This window comes from Falco biarmicus, chromosome 2 (genome assembly GCF_023638135.1).
Source record: "Falco biarmicus isolate bFalBia1 chromosome 2, bFalBia1.pri, whole genome shotgun sequence".
NCBI lineage: Eukaryota > Metazoa > Chordata > Aves > Falconiformes > Falconidae > Falco > Falco biarmicus.
The window spans coordinates 62,962,831-62,983,199 of record NC_079289.1 but is presented as its reverse complement, the minus strand read 5'-3'; positions in this window follow the sequence as shown (position 1 = coordinate 62,983,199).

Below are 20,369 nucleotides of genomic sequence, written 5' to 3'. Positions count from 1 at the left end.
TATTTCCAGAGGTGCAGAGACCTCTCAGCTTCTGTTCTCTCCAGCAGGAGATTTGGTTGTTGAACACAACTGGAAATCAGTCAAGCATATAAAGAGATAGCTTGGAAATGGGAATAATGAAAATATGGATATCTAATTATAATCTAATTAAATAATAAACATGATCATTTAGTTTTTACTGGATTGAAATGACATGTACTTTTTTGCTCTTTGTATTTGAAAACAGTCCAATACCAATAGTAGTGGACAAAATTAATGGCTGAATTAAAGGGAAAGATGATTCTTCACTAGTCATCTGAAGAAAAGCCTAAAGAGTTGCTATGTCTGCACTCTTCCTGGCATAAGAACAGGAAACTTAGGATGATTACACAGATCAGTGTCATGTCCCTATTGTATATTTTACCCTAGGCACAAACTAAGTTAATATTTTATTAGGTACTCATCAGATTGAAGAAAAGTAATGGTGGAGGCAAAGTGATGGAACCATTTGCATTCCTATGAGAATCTTACATGTAAATAAAGTTGCTTCAAAAGGAAAGAAAAAAAAGGTGAGAGTGAAGCTCTGCATTCCTGGAGTTATTCCCAGGATACTCTATCTACCAAAGCACATGCTGTTATTAGCTAAATTTAATAGACATGTAGCTTTTTGCCAGCGACTGGGTGCTCATTTCGTAGAACAGAAAGACATACCTTTCCTCTGGTCATAAAAAAGGTAAATTAGTGGAAAGGTGTTAAAATCATACCCTCCAAATGCACATTAAAAAAAAATTACGCAATTAGCAAACTGAAGTGCATGTTTTCATTGCAAAAAATATTACATTTCTGTAAAAATTTTAAAAAGCTATTTTCTTAACATGGCTTTTCTTGGTTTTCAGATATCATATGGAGTCTTCTGTGACAGACTTCCACCCAATTGTAGTTTTAGGTGAATTTCTTCAACTAGACAAACAGCAACCTACTTAGGCTTTTAGAGTTGGAAATGCGCCTGTTTTTTGTTGTTTTTTTTTTCTCTTTTTTTTTTCTTTTTTTTTTTTTTTCCGTAAGAGTTAGATCCATTCTGATCTAATTTTGCATAGCATTTGCTGTGCTGAAATGGACAGGGCTTTAAGCAATGTATTTTGGTGAAAGGTGCCCCCATCCCTGGCTGGCTTGTTAAACTAGATGATCTTTGAAGGTCCGTTCCAACCCAAACCCTTCTGTAATTCTATGACGTTAGGTATGAAATACAAGATTGGCTTTCATTGTGTCCATCTTAATCTCTCATCACATACATTCCATTACCTTCCATTTGGACAGCATCATCTGCAGTTGGTGTGAATTTGGTGGGAAACCTGTTTGTCAGAAAATAAAGATATCCGTGCTGTCACAGTCAATGTATGACCTTTTAAGTGGCTGCAGCTTTATGGTACTAATTTTAGCCCAAGTGGCTTTCAAACCACAAAGCCTGAACAACCATAATAATTTTAAAATCATATGCAGCAACAGAATGTCAGAGTGCTCTGACAAAAATATAGTTGAATAACAGCAAGGAAACTTGTATTTGATGACACAGAATATATATGAGATCAAGCCTAGCTGTACGAGCCTAACTGCAACAGGTAATAAATGTATTCCATTGTAATATTTGGCATGGAGATTGTACGGAATTTATAGGCTTTATAAACTGTTTTGAAGTTTCTGGTCAGCTTAACAGAGGGGTGATACTTTTACCCTAGGGCATCAGTTGTACAACCACTGTGCTTGTCTAGCTTGGGATGTAAAAATTAGAAGGAGGAGGATGTAATTTACTCAGTGATTTTTACCAGTCAACTCAGTTCTGAAGTTTCAGTGACAGGCAACCTTAACTTTACAAATTCCCAACTGGAATTTGGTTGCATCCTAAGTAACTGGTCAACCTACTTGTAGCTCTTGGCCTCTTCATCACTTCTGTGAGGGCAGGTCTCTTTCACATCAGGCAGTTGGGTTTTAGCATCTAACATGACAAGAGAAGTGTGCTGTTTGATGACACAGTTTCTACTTATTTTCCTCTGCATCCTGTGATGACAGTGGCATCAATTATCTTGACATCCTTCTTGGCCTCGACCAGGATTTCACAGAGAAGTTGAGTTGCTGAAGGACTGTGTTGGCAATTGTGATTTCTTCATGACCTAAACTGCCACAATTCTACTTTTCCTTCATGGTCCCTGTGTGCCTTAGAGGATGGTAGGAATCCTTCAGTGCCAGTTTTTACAACGAAATGGCTTCCTGCCTACAAAATCCCAGTAAGGGCTTCTGAGCCAAGGCAGAGGCCAGAGCTGATTCATGCACCATGCATGCAAATGTGAGCCTCAAACATATGTCGAATTTTCATGTTCACTTTACAGATGACCTGTTGGAGGATGAGAAGGGGAAAGAGCAAGTAAAACACCTTCCCATATATTTGGATCCTCGTTGGTCTCAGCTCTGAATTAAACTCTCCAAGAACATCTCCCATATCATTTATATGCCTGATTCAGCTACCATTGAAGCCAATAGAGAATCTCCCATTGAGTTTGATGGAATGTAGATCAAGCTCTCATGCAACCATAAATCAAAAGTGCAAGGCTTATTTACTGCTGTTGTGAGCACCATAGCAAAAGGCTATGTCAGCAGACCTGCTAAAACCTAACATATTACATAGCTTATAAATTTGCCATAAAGCTTGACTGGACTGTAAAACTTGGCAACAAAGCATATGGCCTTTGTAAGCATTCAGTTTTTCTTTTTTTTTTTGTTTTAGAAAAGATTTTTTGCGAAATAAAAAATATTTAGGTGTGACTATTTGTTAAATTTAAAGCTGCAACAAAATAAACAGTGGGTGTTGGTGAGTTCTTTTATTTTTCCATTTTCTCCTTTGTTTGAATTTGAACCAAGATGTTTTCTTAGTTTTTAACCCTGCAGACTTGTAGCACCATTTTACTTTCAAATGTTTTAACAGAAATGAGATGATGATTTGCAAGAAAATGTGCTTGCCTGAAGAAACCATTTTGGTTCCTCATAAAAGAGTTTGTGAGATTAGTTGACCTGCAGTTATGGAAATAATTTCCCTGAGTTCTCAACACTGCTTATGTGTTTGCGCGCATAAATATAGCCACTGCACTCTTAACATTCAGTTTACCTTGTTGTCCACAAAAATGTGCTCATGAGCTAACAGACTGTGCCAAAGATGTTTCAGCTGTGGCTGGGACTGTATAGTTACGCCCTGAGCATGTGCACTGATTAGACACTCTGGAACACTAATAGCAACCTGTCGGTGTATTGGTTTAATATTCCTTTTCATTTTTGAGAATATGCTTCATTCCTTTGTCTCTTAATATTTGCTTATATCTCAGTCTGAGGTAACATATTGACAGGGTATATTTATTTCTCTTTTTGAGGTCCTCTGTGAAAGATTTTGTCATTTTTGGTTTGTTTCTTGCACAGAGGCTTGTGTCTTATAGTAAATTAATAGGCAACATGCATAAAGAAAGGCAAATCAAGTCTTCTGCCCAGGCTTATATAAAATTATCTTGGGTTTATGTATGGCTTTATATACTATTTTAGGTATTTAGCACTTCACAACAACATTCTCCTTTCAGGAGAATGCCAGCAGGTTAAGAGGTACAGAATGGACACTGTCCCTGAGGGATCATCAGGAGATATTGCTCATGAGGGAAGCACAATGCCCCTTCAGATTTCCCATATGTGTTGGGAGTTTCTTTCCTAGAGTCTCCTAATGAACGTGGGATACCCTCCCTTCCTCAGCAAAGCAGGCACAGTGCCTGCTGAAAGGTAGAAGCAAAAGAGCAATCACTTTTCCTATTGCACTCCCTCCCCACACTATTTTTCTGGTGAGGCACTCCACAGGGGAAACAATCTTTCCTTTCTTGAAGGCAAGGACTGTTCTCATTATCCTCTTTTATGCCAACCGTGTAATAGGATGAAGGGACTGTTTAGTTCTTCCTTCCCTGCATGTCCAGGATGCTGGCCCTCAACCTACCTCTGCATAAAGCTATTTTCATTTAAATTGAAATGTAGTTGATCATCCATCCAAACATAAGCCAGACTTGCTGAAGGCTGTAAGAGGTCAGTTTTTTCCTGGCAGCTAAAACCAAAACAATAGTAAAAGCTCAGCTCACACTGAAACTCTTTTCTGGTCACTATAAATACTATGGGAAAGAACACTAGCCCCAGCAAGAAACAAACGTTAAAAAATGCAGTCTGCTATATAATGGTTAAAATCTGCTTCCAATTTTCACCATGCAGCCACCTGAAAACCCAGTGACACCACGTGGATGTAGCAGGCAGTCACTATTGCAAAACTTGCAGCCTGTTTCAGGGGACGTCAGACTTTCACTCTGAATGTCCCTAAGAATGCTTTGCATGGCAATGTGTTCCTGTTCTCTGACTTGTCTCTTTCCAAAGGTCTTTGTCCCCTTCCTTTTCCCCCCCTCTAGTTTTTTAAGGGCCTCAGTCCATTTCTTTTTCTCCCCCCGACCCCTCCAAAGATGGTTGTGTGAATTTGCTTCATTCTGACATTTAAAATCAAATGATGAATGCTCTCATTATTACCAAGAATAACTGAGTAAGGAGTTCTCCACTAGCTATCTAGCCTTTGTGTTCCTGGGCCTTTTTGTATCATTTGATTAAAATTTACCATTATGAATATGAATGCTATTATTCCTTTCTAAAAAGATTATTGTTGTGTCTATTTTTCATCTGTATTGACCTTGTCTTTTCTATGTGATAGGGACTTCATTCATATATAATCACACTGAGATGTAAAGGTGGCCCATGAAATTAGGTCCTGGAAAAAAAAAAAAAAAAGAATAAGGACTGAGACCTAGATGTTAAAAAAAAAGCAGTTTAAAGGTTTTCTTGGCTTTTTGTTTGTTTCTGATTACTGCAGCATAATGAACAGGTTGACAAATTTATCACTCCTCCTGAAAATCTGAAAAAAATACCCAACCAAAACCCTGGTGGGAAAGTTGTTATTTGTAGCAATGGTTTTGACTTCCTCACTGTTCCAGTTTGCTTCTGATCTGCAGACAGTAGGGATCTATTTGTGACTTATAAGAGGAGTTCATTTCTGTGCTAATTCAGTCTTTGCCTCAACAGAAAACCCACCTGTAAGAACAGAGACTTTTTTCTCAGAGAAATCTGTACCTATGTTTTTTTACAGTTTCTCCAGTAAGCTGTTTTTCTTTTCTTTCTTGCATCTCTGACTTGTTTCATATAATGCAAAGAAGTAATAGAAGAAAAGTGATATAAGGGTAGAATCTCACTTGCTAAAACTTTATAATATCTTGATGACCAGAATAACTGAGAGAGCTACTGCTGGGTCTTTGAATTTCTACATTCATTCATAGATTCACAGAGAAAGTGTTTCTCAGCTGTTCTCATGATCATTGAACAGCACATACACATGTCCTCCTACTATTTCATAACCTGTGTTTGCCAGCTAGTCAAAGCATGAACCAAGCTTATTGCAATTTTAGCAAGCCTCAAAAGAGGGCAAGATTTTCTCCAAGATATTTCTGTTTTGGAATAGATTTGCCTCACTGGATGTGGGATATTTTAAGTAGAAGTCCAATATCAACTCGTCTTTCAAAACAGACATAAAAAGAGCTTTTGTTAGTGGAGATGGTAATTAACATGTAATCCACATAAAAATTGTCCAATTTTATTTTATGTTTGCACAGTCTTACATGGCTAGCTGAGAAGCTGTGTTTGGAAGAAAATCAAATATGGACTTTTTACACTGATGATTCATCAGCTCTCTGCTATTGGTTATTTTAAGTGTCATCTTCACAGCTTTCAAGTAAAAATTGGAAAGAACAAAAAAAGGGAAGGAGGAAAGGAAGGAAGGGAGGGAGGGAGGAAGGAAGGAAGGAAGGGAGGGAGGAAGGAAGGAAAGGAAGAAAACTATAACTCTCTAGAGGAACGTTTAGTCCTTTTTGCTTGGATGTTTTTCATTTCACAAGCCATCCAGCACTATTTTATACAAGAACTGACACAAATTCCAGTGTTACACTTTGAAATGGATCATGTTGAACGATTCCCATTTACCAAATGATGTAGTTGTACATCATTAATATATGTTGTATGCTAAATATATATCCATACTCATAGCAGAGCACATAATTAACACACTGAAGATGCTGATCAGTTACGCAACCCATTAGACCTTCCTAGAATCTCAAGAAAGCTCTATTATGTGGATGGGAGGACTACACTTTTGAGCAGTGAAAAGTCAGCAAATGCCAAAAAAAAGGCACCTGATACAAATGTAAGTGAAACAAAATGGAAAGCCTACTGTGGATGCCAGTATGTGTATGCTATTTTCAGAACCTGCTTCATCAATGTCTTACCACGTTTAAGAGACTTATTCTTCAAGTCTTCAGTATGAAAAAGTTGAACTCACAATGGTCCACAGCCTTTTATTGTGTAGATCTGCTTGATTTTATTTGTTTAATTAGAAAAGTCTATATTTCTTTCTTACCTGCACAACACACAACATTTTTCTTTCTTGAAAGATAAATGTCAAATGATCTTCAAGGAGACAACAGGCCTGGAAGATACAGCTTCCAAAAGACATGACTTCTGGAGTGATATAAATGGTTTATAATAGGGGATTAGAATGGAAGTAATTATGAAAACCCAAATGCATGCAGCTTGGATGGTTTGGTTTTTTTTCATTATGGAAGATAAGCTAGTTAGGTGGCAGGTAGCTCCTTTGCATTAATTATGTACATGAACTAATGGGGGGCCAAGAGACACTGTTCAATCAGGTATTCAGAGTCCACAGATAGCATTGTTCATCCACTATGTGTATAATATAGAAGCCTTATGAATTCTAAAAGTCTTTTTTACACTTGTAAGTCTGTTTTTTAAAAATGCATAAATGTAATACAACTGCATCTCACTCATCCAAGTTCACCGGAACTACATTTATACCAAGAAATTAAACAGTATCAGTGAATTTTTCCAGGCACTGAAATGCAGTCCTCTATACTGTTAAATTGTTTGAACAGCCCTTGGCGTTGTTTTTGTCTAAGCCAACTAATATTCTTCCAAAAAGTTTCTGGGAACAACTGAGTGTTTGTATGGGCCTGAAACAATTACCAGGAGGCAGTTTGGTTGTTCTTAGGTGTGCTAAATATACTAGTAGAAGTGTAAGCCATGGGGATGCTCTGCTGTAGAGTATTACGAAATCAGAGGTGGGATCTCAGAAAACATTTCTTAAAAGATAAAACCAAAAATAGCCACTGCTACCAACAGAAGTAAAATTCAGCTATTGGTTACACTTCAGCATCCAAAACTTTATTAAGAACAATTGAGTTTATCCATCTAATACAGTATCTACAAAGGATTATTTTTTTATTTTGGCTACAGAGTGATGGTAATTTGACAACTATTACTGTTAAAATAATACGTAAACGTTAAAATTACTTTGATGACTGAAACCTCCTATGTCTTGATCTCTTTTATGTGAATTTAAATGAGGAGTGCCTCATTAGAAGCTAACGAAGTTACACAACTGTGAAAGCAGGATGTGAGGATCTAAGTTGTTCGGGTACCTTTATGTTGCTAAACAAACTGCCTGAAGGTGACTGCAAGTATTGGACCACTGATCTTTCACACTGTTGATTTATTTGTTGGCTTTTCCCCTTGCTCTGTTCTGCTCCCAGTGGCTCCAACCAGCTGCTCACAACAACGCCTGGACATGGTCTTCAGCACTGTTGACTTCCAAGACTGCTCCTGGAAACAAGTGTGGACAAGACAGTCACGGGTTTGTCTTCCTTGCCTTACAACATCTTCTAACAATGTTGGGCTTTTTGTATTCTCATGTGCTCTCACACATCCCAAAGACGGAACACATACTTTTGGTTTCATGCTATAAAAACACCGTTCCAGTGGTCTACAGTATAACCCTTGCACTATTTTAATGAGTTTGAACAGAACCTCCTTCCCCTCAATTGTAAAAGATAACAATTGTCTCGCAGGCCAGAGGGGCAAAAGAAGACCAAGGGATAAGCCATATGTTGAAGATGTGGCTGCTGTCGCTGGATGAGATAATCCTAATTCATAGAGAACTGAGCCTGTCCATTTGATAAACCTCTGTAACTTAGTGATGTGGACAGTTCAGCCAGAAGAATAAACATTCAAGATACTAGCACTGGGACACACAAAACATGGCACCTGACAAACTGAGAGCAAGAGGGATCAAGGGTAAAGAAGTGAAGAAGAGATTCATAAAAATGGAAATTATATGTTTATAGCAGAGGGAAACTTTTTACATTAGCTCAGGAGAAAGGAAACAGATTGCAAAGTGGAGGCAGATACACGCCATAATTAAGGAAAGGAGTCATGGAAAGGAAGAGGGTTTATAAATTCCTGACTGATCACAGGATTTGTGTAAATTATTTTTAAGAAGACTGAGGAAACTGGGATAAGCAAACACATTTTACTGCATTGTGTAGATCAACATATTTCTTGTAGTAGCTTAGCAAAATGTAGATTTTCTGGATCTTTGCATGTTTAGTGACTGTATGCATCTGCTGCCACATGATCCTTGATCCCACAGGTCTGGGAGTGGGTGGGCTTAAAGTATTTGTAAATCAGCCACTCAAAACTATTGTGATGGTCTAGGGCAACTGTGCTGTGGCATCCCATTTATGTGAAAGGCTGAGAAAAAAAGAAAGAGTACCAGAATATGTGCCAGAGAGACCAATGGTTCAGAGAGAGGTGCAGCCAAAGGAGGCTTCAGAGCACATACTTCAAAAGCCGAGGACAGACAATTAGCATGAATGTATCAAATGAACTGTTCTTTTTTAGGATTTTTAAAAAGAGTATTAATCATTAGCTCTTGAAAGCTGTGTTTATTATGAAGTTCTATTATTTATTGCAATAACCTCGAATAAATGCAAATATTTGCAACGTGCAACAAAAGTATCAATAGTCTTTTTTTTTGTTTGTTTAAAGAGGAAATGAAACTAGAGGAGATAAAACAATTTGAGATAAAGAGCTTTGTAGAGTCAAATTCTCAAGATTTGCATGGAAAGAGATAATTTACAGTTTCTGTGTAGATCAAATCCCACAGATTCAATAGAAATAAAGTATCTGTTGAAAATCTTGTAAGGCATCTCTCTGCATCCTTACCAATATAAATACCTCAAGCATGTGGTGCCTAGTAAGCATACATGCAACAAGGGAGTCCAACAGAAGCAAGAGGCTCTGAAAGTCACTGTCTCTCACCTTCACCAGAAGGATGTCAATAAATTAAGACTTTGGATTCTCAGACTTGTGAGCAATACAAAGGGCATTTTGTGTCTAATGCAAACTGCACACACTCCTCAATGCCAACACAACCTTACAACAGTTACCTTTGTGTAGATGTAATCGAGTTACCTTTGTGTAGATGTAATCAGAATTTACCGGAAGATGCCAGAATATTCCCCACTGATTATTGTTAGCTATATTAATGCAATTACAATGGCTTGAACACTTTGGTACTTTCCAAGGACCTATTTTTATAGCAGTCTATTACTAAACTCTGACAACAACAGCCCAAATTATGATGCACTTACTCACTCTGGAGAGTACTTTGTACCACGAGCAGTCTCACTTTGAATAAGGCATTCACGGTCTGGCCCATCACCCTTTAATTATAGATGTTTCAGAGAAGAGTGAGCATCAGGGTTTACTGCACTATTTATAACACAAGCTAACAGCCAAATGTTGTAGGGCTTCTATCGCTTCAAAAGCAACAACTTTCCTTCCTTTTATGAGCTCTTCTGCTGTGCACTTTAAGCTCATTTGAATGTATCAAGAACATCATTGTAGGAAAAGAGGCATTCACAGATGAGAAATAATCCCACCCTTGGAAAAATCCAGCAGTTAATTCAAACAGCTGATTTACAGTGTGTGTTTTGGAAATTAAATACAATGGGTTTATTAATACTAGCAACAAAGCATTCTGCAATCATAGCGTGTCATCCTACTGTAAAGCATTTTAGGTTGCACTATAATAGCTATCATTGTGTGAGCTGAATACTCTCTGAAACACAAAGAAATCTGTCTTCATTATCCCTTATACAAATATGACTACACCAAAACACTAATCTACAGAAACCAGCCTCTCGCTGGCAAAAACTAGGAGGAAGCGCTTTATCCCTGTCTTTCCAAAAATGGAGTGTTAGGGCTTGCCTTTGAAGTCTCTGCCACTAAACATCGTGTGAAGTAGGACGTGAACCTGAAAGAAGCAGTGCCTGGATTTAGTAGCATAGGTGGGCTTTTCTCAGTGTGTTAGGGAAACATCCGTGGCATACCTGGGCACCACTGGGAGGATACAGGAGGAGTTTCCATATCCCGCATACAGGTGGAAGCAAAGGAAAGGTGGCAGAAGTCAGCTTTCACTCAGGTGAGGTTCAAACACCACGTCTTTCTTTTTCTGTACCGCTGTTCTGGCCTTACTTGGCAGCTCTCGATTCTCCGCTGCTATATCATAATGTAACTTTTGCTAGTTTCCCTAGCGGTGCACAGTACTAGGAAGGATGTGCCTTCCCTCTTAAACTTATTCTTCATGGTACAGAACTAGTAATGGTTTTGCTGGATTGTCAGTGCTTTTGTGTGTTGTATAGTGGCTGCCAGATTATATAGTTATTAAAATACATGCATATCCCATACAGTTTTGTCTCCATAAAAGCTAATTTCAGCTTTTACCCACTAAGCATTCCTCTCTTCGATAGAACCTGCTTTTTAGATACCTGTATGGCCCTGTTCACTACGGTTTCTGAGTGTCTCATTAACTAAAATGTTCCCCTTATTTTTATTTAGACTTACAATAGTCTATCAGGCTAAAAATGATTACCTTCCATCAAGCAGAGAAGCCATGGAGGGCTTGTCAGTACTTCCTAAGATTTTCATGGCATAACTCTCCTAACCATTACCTTCCTCTCCCACTCCTGGAGGAAGCTGTTCACAGAGGCAAGAGGATTCTTCTGCAGAGGGAGCTTTAACAGTCCCCTCTCAATGGAAGAACCTATCTTTGCTAAAGGAATTTTTACTGGTGTAATTGCTTCTATATGAGTATTTTACCCTAGAGCCATGTCAGTAAAGGACTTTTTTTTTTTTTTTTCCACCCCATGCTTCTAATCAGTAGAATTAAACTGGCAAAACTTCTAAGTGTACAAACAACAAAGTCAGAGAGATTTGTCCCTGGATGTAAACACAGGGCATGCCAAAACAGAGGACTGTTTCTCTGGGTACAAAACATGTTTTCTTTGTGTTCTAAAGCAAAGCAGTGGATCAGCTCAGTTGTTGCTGTCAGCCTTTATCAGATGCTACTAACAGGAGCTTGGGAACGTGAGAATTTCTTGGAGAAATAGCTGGAGAACTCCACAGTGAAGGGAAAGGGGAGAATCACACTTCTAGTCAATAAGTTCCCACCACCTATAAGGACAGGTGCATGAAAATAATTGCTCTGGCTTGTGCCAAGGTTTCATCTTAAATTGAAGTAGTTCTTTTGCTCCAGGTACTCTCTGTGGAGCAGAGCAGACTGCTCTACAAGGTTACAATATAGGAATCAGAGACCCTACAATAAATGGTAAATATCCTTTTATGTCAAAGATGAGAGTCCCAGCTGCAGTGCTGTGCTTTCTGGCCTCTGTACGTAAGGAGACATTGCACTGTAATATGAAGTGGAGTTCAGAAAGCCTAAGTAAGGTGCTGAATGAGTATCAGCCTGGTGTCATCTAACACGAAATATTAGGCACAGGGGCTTAAAGGAATTTAGGTCATCTGACTCCATCAATTTAGATCACTGAGTCCATCATAAATGCTGCCTTTTAAACACCCTGTTTTGGAGAAGAACTTGGAGTGTGTAATAGAAATGACTTGATTTCTAATAATAGTCAATTAGAACTTCTCCTCTGTAATTGTATTTGGAAATGCAATATAAGTGCTTCTGCTGGAAAAAGTAATTTGTCCTCATTTTCCTACGATTTCTAAAAATAGATTAGAATTGAATGTCATGTACCTTTGGAATGTGTATGTTTGGTAACTAACAAACTCACTTTGTCACTGTTTATGATCTAAGAATTCTTTCCATGGAAACTATTATAAGGTCACTATTATCATCAAGCAGCGATGAATGCTGTTCATATTTTAGAGAGTCATTAGGGAAAGGGCAGTCCTAAGGCCTTAAAACCCATTTGTGCGTTCAGCAGGAAAGTATAGTATTTTCCTTGTGTATATATGGTTTTATGTGTTCGTAGACAGACATTTTTGGTTTGAAGATTCAAAGCCTTCTTTGAACTACCTCTTACAGAAAGCTCCTTGCCAGTCAGAGAAAATTTATTTGGTTCCTAAACTACATCTTCGTAAATGGTATGCATTTAAATGAAGACAAAACCTATAAGGTACTACATGGCCTCAGTTTCCATTAGCAACTTTTAAGGGTATTCATAACCTTGCAGAACTGAGGTGTTCATTCACTGAAAGCCAGATTCTGAATTGTCCCCTCCAGGAGTACGAAGCGTTTTTAAAGTGAATGTACCTGTACTTTACTTCCACTGGAAGATTTCATTGCACTGGCAAGATGGTGTAAAGAAGTCCTCAAATAAAAAAGATGTTGCAGGACTCATTTATTAATTTAATCTGTCCCTGTGTAAAGCTCTGATGTTTACTCAAAACCAAACAAAAACCCCCACCAACTCCACAATATTTTTTCAATATTTCATGGTGGAAGTCACTCTTGCTTATTTCAATATGTCTCATAGCATTTGCCTTACCGTAACAGGAGACTCCTTAGCATAAGACTTCACCAGCACACTGGAAATGTAAGCTTATGAGAATTACTTAAAAAGCTTTATTGCATATGCATGATTATATGTATATTTCAGCTGATGAGTCTAACTTAGACTTTTGCTGAAGAACCGCCATTGATTGACAGGAGCAGCCCTGGAAGCAAAGGAGAAAGCATTGTCAATAGAGAACGTTACTCACACATACACAGATATATATCATAGCAGAAGAAGATGACATTCATCAGTCAAGGCATTTGTTCACACTTTTCTACTATTAATTTGCTAGCAGGTTTTCACGTTAGTTCAAACTCTTCTCTAGCTTTTGAGAAGATTTAATTAGAATAAGTAAGCAAACTGTGAATTTCAAGATCTGTATTAACGCAGAAAAATATAAACACAGAGATGAGTTTGTGATAACAACCTGAACTTGAAGGTTTAAAATTGTTTTACTCAGAGTTGAAACTGAAAAGTAGTGGATCAACAAAGGTGCCTAAAACCTTGATTTGTTAATCTAATAGATAAAAATATAAATGTAAATACTTGCAGCTATTTGCTAATACAGACTTTAGGTAATATTGGTTGGCAAAGATAATAGTTTTATAAATAGGTATGATAGAATATTCACCTTAGAGTGCTACAGTACCTCAGCTAGTTATAGCGAAAAGTGTGAATAATTTCTTTTTTTCTCCCCCTTGCCTATCTCATTTTTATCCCAAACAGATTTCTGTAGTCTTACAAAACTTACCTAATGATAGTGAATTTTTTGATGGCTTTATTCTAAATAAGACTCTCTCTTTACTAACTTCTTTTTCTATAAACCCTCAGAGGCATATGAATTTTATGTATGAAGCACTTCATATTACAAAACTGTGTGTCTATGAAGTATGGCTAGTTTCCTGAAGATGAATTTATCTCAGCAATTTAACCCCTTTAATGTTTCTTATGCACGTCATCTTTTAAATTGTATTTTTTTAAAAAAAAAGTTTTCCCTTTTTTTAAAGTAAGTGACAATGAAAAATTGTACTTATGTGTCTCATTTCACACACACATGTATATATGAGAAAACTTGAAGGGAAACATTTTTATATATCTTAAATGGCAACCAAGAAGTTCTATCTAGTCTCATGCAGAAATGAGTGGTGCTGTTTGTGAAGTGACTATCTGGACTACCTTGTTTGCTACATAGGAAATCTTCTATCAGACAAAACTAGAAGAAGGAGCACCTTGGTAGTAACACAACCTTCAGTAGTCCTACAGCTCCACAAATTACTATGGTTGCCTGTGGTATCAGTTGGGTGACATTGTTTAATCGCCAATGTATTGTCAATCTCATTAAAATGTTCCTTCCTTTTTTTGCTGCCAATCATGAATTTACAGTTAGTTTTATTATTTATCCTGCTATTTAATTTATTCCAGGTTTCCAGACATCTTTGTGGCAGCAGTAGCTGTGTTCCTGAGGAAGTAATTTGTACCTGTGGCATTACTCAGAGATGATCACAAGTTACATAGGTTTCCAGACTTCTTGAACAGTCTGACATAGTCAGAAAGGGGCAGGACATCTTGAACTTTGTGGAAAGATTGAAAAAAACCCCAGGTAATGACAGTCTGTGTGCTCTCCGTAGGAGTTACTGTAACAGTGAGGAAATACCTTACTCACACTGTATTATATTTAGCACCCAGTGCCTGGATTTATCAGATTTGGCACAGAGATAAAGATCTCAAAGACAAATGTTTTTCTAGAGGCATCATTAAAAAACAAGAAAAGACAATTTGAAGATTGATGCCTTACATACTAGTTTAGCTTAATTGCAGACACCCTCATTTGGGAGCTTGCAATATATATTGTGTGTTTGTCTGCCAGTCACCACCTCAGACTGCAGGCAATGACAATCTGAAGTAGTAGTCACCTGTCTAGATATAGGCAACTAGTGCCACATGAGATGCCCTAATGCATTTCTCCTAGCCTCCAGCTGCCACTTCAGAAGACCATGCAGTAGGCCTTTATCATACCATGAGGATGGTTCAAATACCTTACAAATTATGAAGGGCAACTAAATCAAGCTCTGATTCTCCACTGACCATAGGGGGGACTCTGATGGCTCAGCCTGACAGTCTGAATTTGTACTAAATCCCAGGTCAAGCAAGGAATGCAGTTGCCTCGTGTCAGTGCCGTTGTAGACATTGTCTCCTCACTGCTCCTAGCAGCTCTGGAAGGGTTTAGGTCCTATAAATCCTGTGTACTGGTCCTGTTCCCTTTCATTTGGCTTCTTTACTGAAGGAAAGCTGCAATGTAATTTCATAGGCTTTGAAATCCATGACTAAAAGAAGAATTATAAATGTTTCAACTCTGAAGAAAGTACCGATAGAAGTTTTCAGCCACCAGGGGGGCTCCCATGCAGAGGGTGCTGGGATTTGCTGATCCCAGAGCTCACCAAGCAGCTTTTCTCATGAAAGCTGAGGTTCTGGAGACAGAGCAAAGGCACTGCAGGAAGCCACTGCATCCCCCCGAAATGTGTCCTTTTTAAAAAAAAATTAGGTGTAAAATAAGAAGACAGGAGTACATTCTTGGTTAGTCAGCAAGAGCAGACTTTTCTTTATAGGTTTGGCTGTCACCCTGTCTTCAAGCTTTATTTATTTGAGCCTTAGTTTTGAATTTCCCCCCCAACTCACTGGATAAACTGCACATTCAGACTGTTCAGTCAGAACAATCAACATGTGAGGGGCAATGACATTCTTCTGGGCTTGGACTTTCTGTTTGAATTTACCCTTCAGAGTGTGTCCCCAGCCCCTAGCCAACAGCTAAGGGCTTGCTCTTTTAGCAGCTATTGGGAAGTCACTGCAGCAAGCACCAGAGCTGTGCGTGAGGCTGGCTGCCTCAATGAAGCTGAACTGGCTGCTAACAAGTTCTATCTAACTATCGTTTGCCTTTTGCAAAAGTATTATGAAGACTTGCCTCTAGCAAGTACCAGCCCCCTCCTGCCTGTCTTCACTTCACCTTTGTCCTCCTCTCCAGGCCTGAGTCTCACCAGGGCTTCGAGCTGAAAGCCCTGCTCCTGATCTGCCTCCTCACTGCCATTCCCTCAGACCTGGGTGTTATTTCTTGATAGCACACCCATGGCGAGGGGAGGTGGTCGGTGATTACTTTGCTTACATGGCAATCAGACAGCCTGCTTTACTGGAAGCTACATTTTCATTTCATAGTAATGGCAAATACGGGTCTCTTTGAAATCTCTCTAGTGTGCCTCGCCAGAGCTGCCAGAGCTGTTGATTGAATTTCATGCCATGCTACTGTTCCCTTCCAGCCAATTTTCATTTGTAGCTTTCAACTACTTTCAATTGTTTCAACAGTTTTGTGGGAAAAGTAGGCACTGGCACACGACCCTTCTGCTTCCAGCCTGATTTCCCTTCATTAGTGTCTCCTAAGTGACAGGCACCACGACAATTATGTGGACACTTATGCTTTTGAGACAGACTGTAATTCCAAGGTGTGTGCTGTGCTGTGATCAGAGCAGGCTGCATATGTGGGACATGGGACAAATGAGGGAACATCTAATACATGAATCCTGCCAAATACTAGGGAAAAATAGGTTGCGTTTCTGGTGATATTTGAACATCCCTGGTTATTCACATGACCTCATGTGACCTTGCCAGTATACATATGGTCTTGAAAGAACACCAAACAGTGCTCCCATACACGCCTACTGCTACAAGAAGATAGTTTGACTTCTCTGAAAGTTAGCGGAGCTAATGGGCATTTTGCAGATGTGATTCATCTGACTTATTTTAATTTTTTTTTTAAAAAATGAGATTAATGTCCTTCTAGAAATATGTTTTCTCTGTTAACTATGGAGGGTGCTGACCAACCCAGATGTTAATGTCTCCATCACAGATGTCTTTGTCCAGATGAATGCCCCCTCCATTGTTTTTACAGGTGAGGTGAATGAGTTTTTTGTGAGTGTCCTGGTGGGTACTGAAATATGGGACAGCACAAAAGGAGAACATCAGGAAACACTTTTTCACTGTGAGGGTGACCAAGCACTGGCAGAAGTTGCCCAGTGAGGTTGTGGAGTATCCATCCTTGGAAATAATCAAAAGCTGCCTCGACATTGTCCTGGGCAATGGGTCTAGGTGGCCCTCCTGGAGCAGGGTGTTGGACAAAATGACCTCAAGAGATCCCTTCCAACTGCAACCATTCTGTGATTCTGTGAACTGTCTGTTTAGACATCTCAGTCCCCTTTGTAAATCTAATTTCAATGGTTTTTAGTTCTACTGGGGAGAAAGTGTCCAAGAAAATCTAGTGTAAACCCACCAATATTGTTTCAAATAAATTAATAGCAAAATTATGTGTTATTGTGTGGCCAACTTTTTATAACTTCCCCTAAAAAAAAAAATATGAAAAAAAAGACAAAAAAGACAGAGCAGCTGAAAAGGTCAAGCCTTCTGATTTTTCCATATTTTAGTGAATTAGTACCCCTGAGTGACCTTGATTGGCACTTTATGAACATTAACAGCCTTGATAGTCTTTACTAATTGCCATGCTTCTCAACTCTGGGAATACTGGAGACCCTTATCTGCCTTTATTAATTTATATATTTATTATGGTGTTGTTTCCTACACTATAATGTAGTGAGAACATTCCTGAAACTGTCCTGTGGGATCGGCTTTTAAGAATAGTTTTTCTCACTGAGGAAACACTGTTCTGTGCTACACATTGGACTTTATGGCTTCACTGAGAAAATGCTGCAGGGGAGGTGGGTGTAGGGAGAGAAGGGGTACCTTGCATTCATCTAAGAAAACCCCCCAAACCAACAACCTTTGAACATGCTTTGTTTTAATTGTTTTATGTGAGTAAGGTTAGTTCAGTATGTAATAACAGGCTGTCTTGACAACAAAAGGCTGAATCAACACAGAACATGATTGGAATTATGCATGTCAATTATAATGAATCTCATTATGCAACATGAAAGTCTAATTCTATTGTAAAGGTCTGCAGTCTGCAGTTTTAAAGTTGATGTCAATGCTGAACAATAACTGCCCTCTCCTCCACCTCATAGCCATAAAGAATAAATAAAACCCTCATTTCTGTAGCTTTTTAATATGCAAATTTCCTTGGGGTAGGGGAAAATAGAGATTTCCTTTTTTAATTAAAAACAAAACTGCCCTGGTCTTAAAGCAGTCCATCATGTCCATGGCTTCTTTAGCTTTAACATTTTGCTTCCCACAGGAAAAAACAAAGCAGTGATATTAAATTCTCTCCCTGTATCAAAATAAAACCCAAGAATGATAATTTCCTATACTGTACCAGCCCAGTGTTGTGTTTATCAAAATAAAATAAAAATTTACATAGCTGTAGTGATTAAGCTCTAATTTCTAGCAAGAAGGTTACAGTAATAAATGTGATTAGCAACACTTTTATGGAATTACAGGGTACTAGGGGTGTTGCTCTGTGTTTTGTTACAATTTGCTGTTTCCTCCATTACTTATTGCAAGTATTTTGACACTTGCTGTTGAAATGTCTAGATTTGGGAGTTTATGTTGCAGCAATAAGTACAAAGGTGGATTGTCCTTTGTGAACACGTGATTGGAATGCCACTTGAGCTCTTAAGTATGGTTCCATAATTCATTGTTGAATAGTGGATAACTTCAGCTGGAAGCAGGCATGTAACAGGCATTTTTACTTGCTGAAAGAAAACACTGTTGCGACACTATGTAACTCCAGTGGATGGGGGTATGTCAGCAAATGGTGGCCAAACAAAATTCAAAACCTAGGAGTCTTCAGACTACCGTGTAGCAGGATTGGGTGAGCACATTGCAGTGAAGAAGGAATGTCTGCATGTCTTGCACTGAAACTGGCCTGTGGCCATCAAAAAATACTTTGCAGAATGCAGTAGGACTAGTCAGTAACCTCTCGTGTTATTGGTTATTTTCAACAGATATTGTGAAGAGGTGCTGCAGTTGACAGCAAAGCTTATAGGCATGAATACCTGTACTCCACTGGACAGGACTTTCGAATGCAAAACAGTTACCAGGTCTGCACTTCAGTTCTCCATGAGAATTCATGGCTCAGGGCTAGTTTACAAACAGACTCGCAGCAAAATATCCATTTGTAGCTGCTGCAAAATGAGTTTTGAAGTTTGTCATTTAAAGGAAAATTGACACAAGACATGTTGATTTCAAAAGAGTTGGCCAGAATTTGCTTTGAACTCACACATTCCACACAGATCATGGTTATTTACTCTCCCTTTTAAAAGGCAGAAGATAAACAAATTTTCAGGATCTTGAAAGAAACTTGCAGTTATTAGACCTAGGACAGTTATTCAATATGCAATTAGAACAATGTGCTGAACTTTCCTTGTTTAGAATTTCTAGCAGCTTGCATAGGAAAAATATGATTCAGACAGATTTAGCAGCCTGAGAATAAGAAGTTCCTGAAGCTGGCCATCAAATTTATTGTTCTTTCTGGCTATTTCTGAAAACCAACTTTGCATTTGTACCAGCAGAATGTTACTGTAACCGTGGACAGCACAAGAAATAGTAGACTCAGCTGGAGAAAGGATTAAAGGTAATAATTTGACAAATATATATATAAAAACTTTCTTTTAGGTAAAAGGAAGGTTATCCTTCTTATTGTTGCTGTTATTGTTATTGTCATCTTTATAGGTGCATTTCTTCTGACCCAGTAGAAGGAAAAGATAAAAAACAGACGAACCAGCATCCAGGCCATTTCCTCAGAGTTTGTGATTCCCTTTCAACTACTTGCAAAGATCTACGGGATCCTGGTTTGACACCAACCTTTTTGAGTTAGCTTTGCGCTGTTTTCTTCAGGAAGAAGAGGATAAGGCAGGAAACAACAGAAAAAAAGGCTAGCTGCTTTGCAAGATTGGGTGCAAGACTTCCTATTAGAGAAGGAAAGGGGAGGGGAAGGTTTTACAGTGCCAGAGGCACAAGGAGAAAGCGGGCAGCTGGAATTCATCATAGCCAGCTCCCAACATAAAATGTTCGTGCCTGGGCTTGTAGAAAGAGGCATAAGGGAACGGGAGGGGTGTGGAGGATAGTGAACTTTGGGTCCATTTGGCACCTCACCCTCACAACTGTTTATACACCGCTATGATATGTGCAGAGTACTTCAAAACTCAGGCAGACTGTGTTCACATGGGAATTTGCACAACCGTTGCCCAGTGTATAGGTCAGGAGCCAACAGTGCACTCACAACAGTGATATCTGGAGACTGGTAACTAGTGATGTACCCCAGGGGTCAATACTGGGTCTAGTCTTGTTTAATATCTCCATTAATTCTGGATGATGGGGCACAGTGTACCCTCAGCAAGTTTGCAGATTGTACAAATGTGAAAGGAGTGGCTGATACCTGAGAGGGTGGTGCCACCATCCAGAGGGATCTTGACAGGCTGGAGAAATGGGCTGACAGGAACCTCATGAAGTTCAACAAGGGGAAGTGCAAAGTCCTGCACCTGGGGAGGAACAAGCCCAGGCACCACCCAGCTGCAAAGCAGCTCTGCAGAAAAGGCCCTGGGAGTCCTGGGGGACAGCTAGTTGAATGTGAGC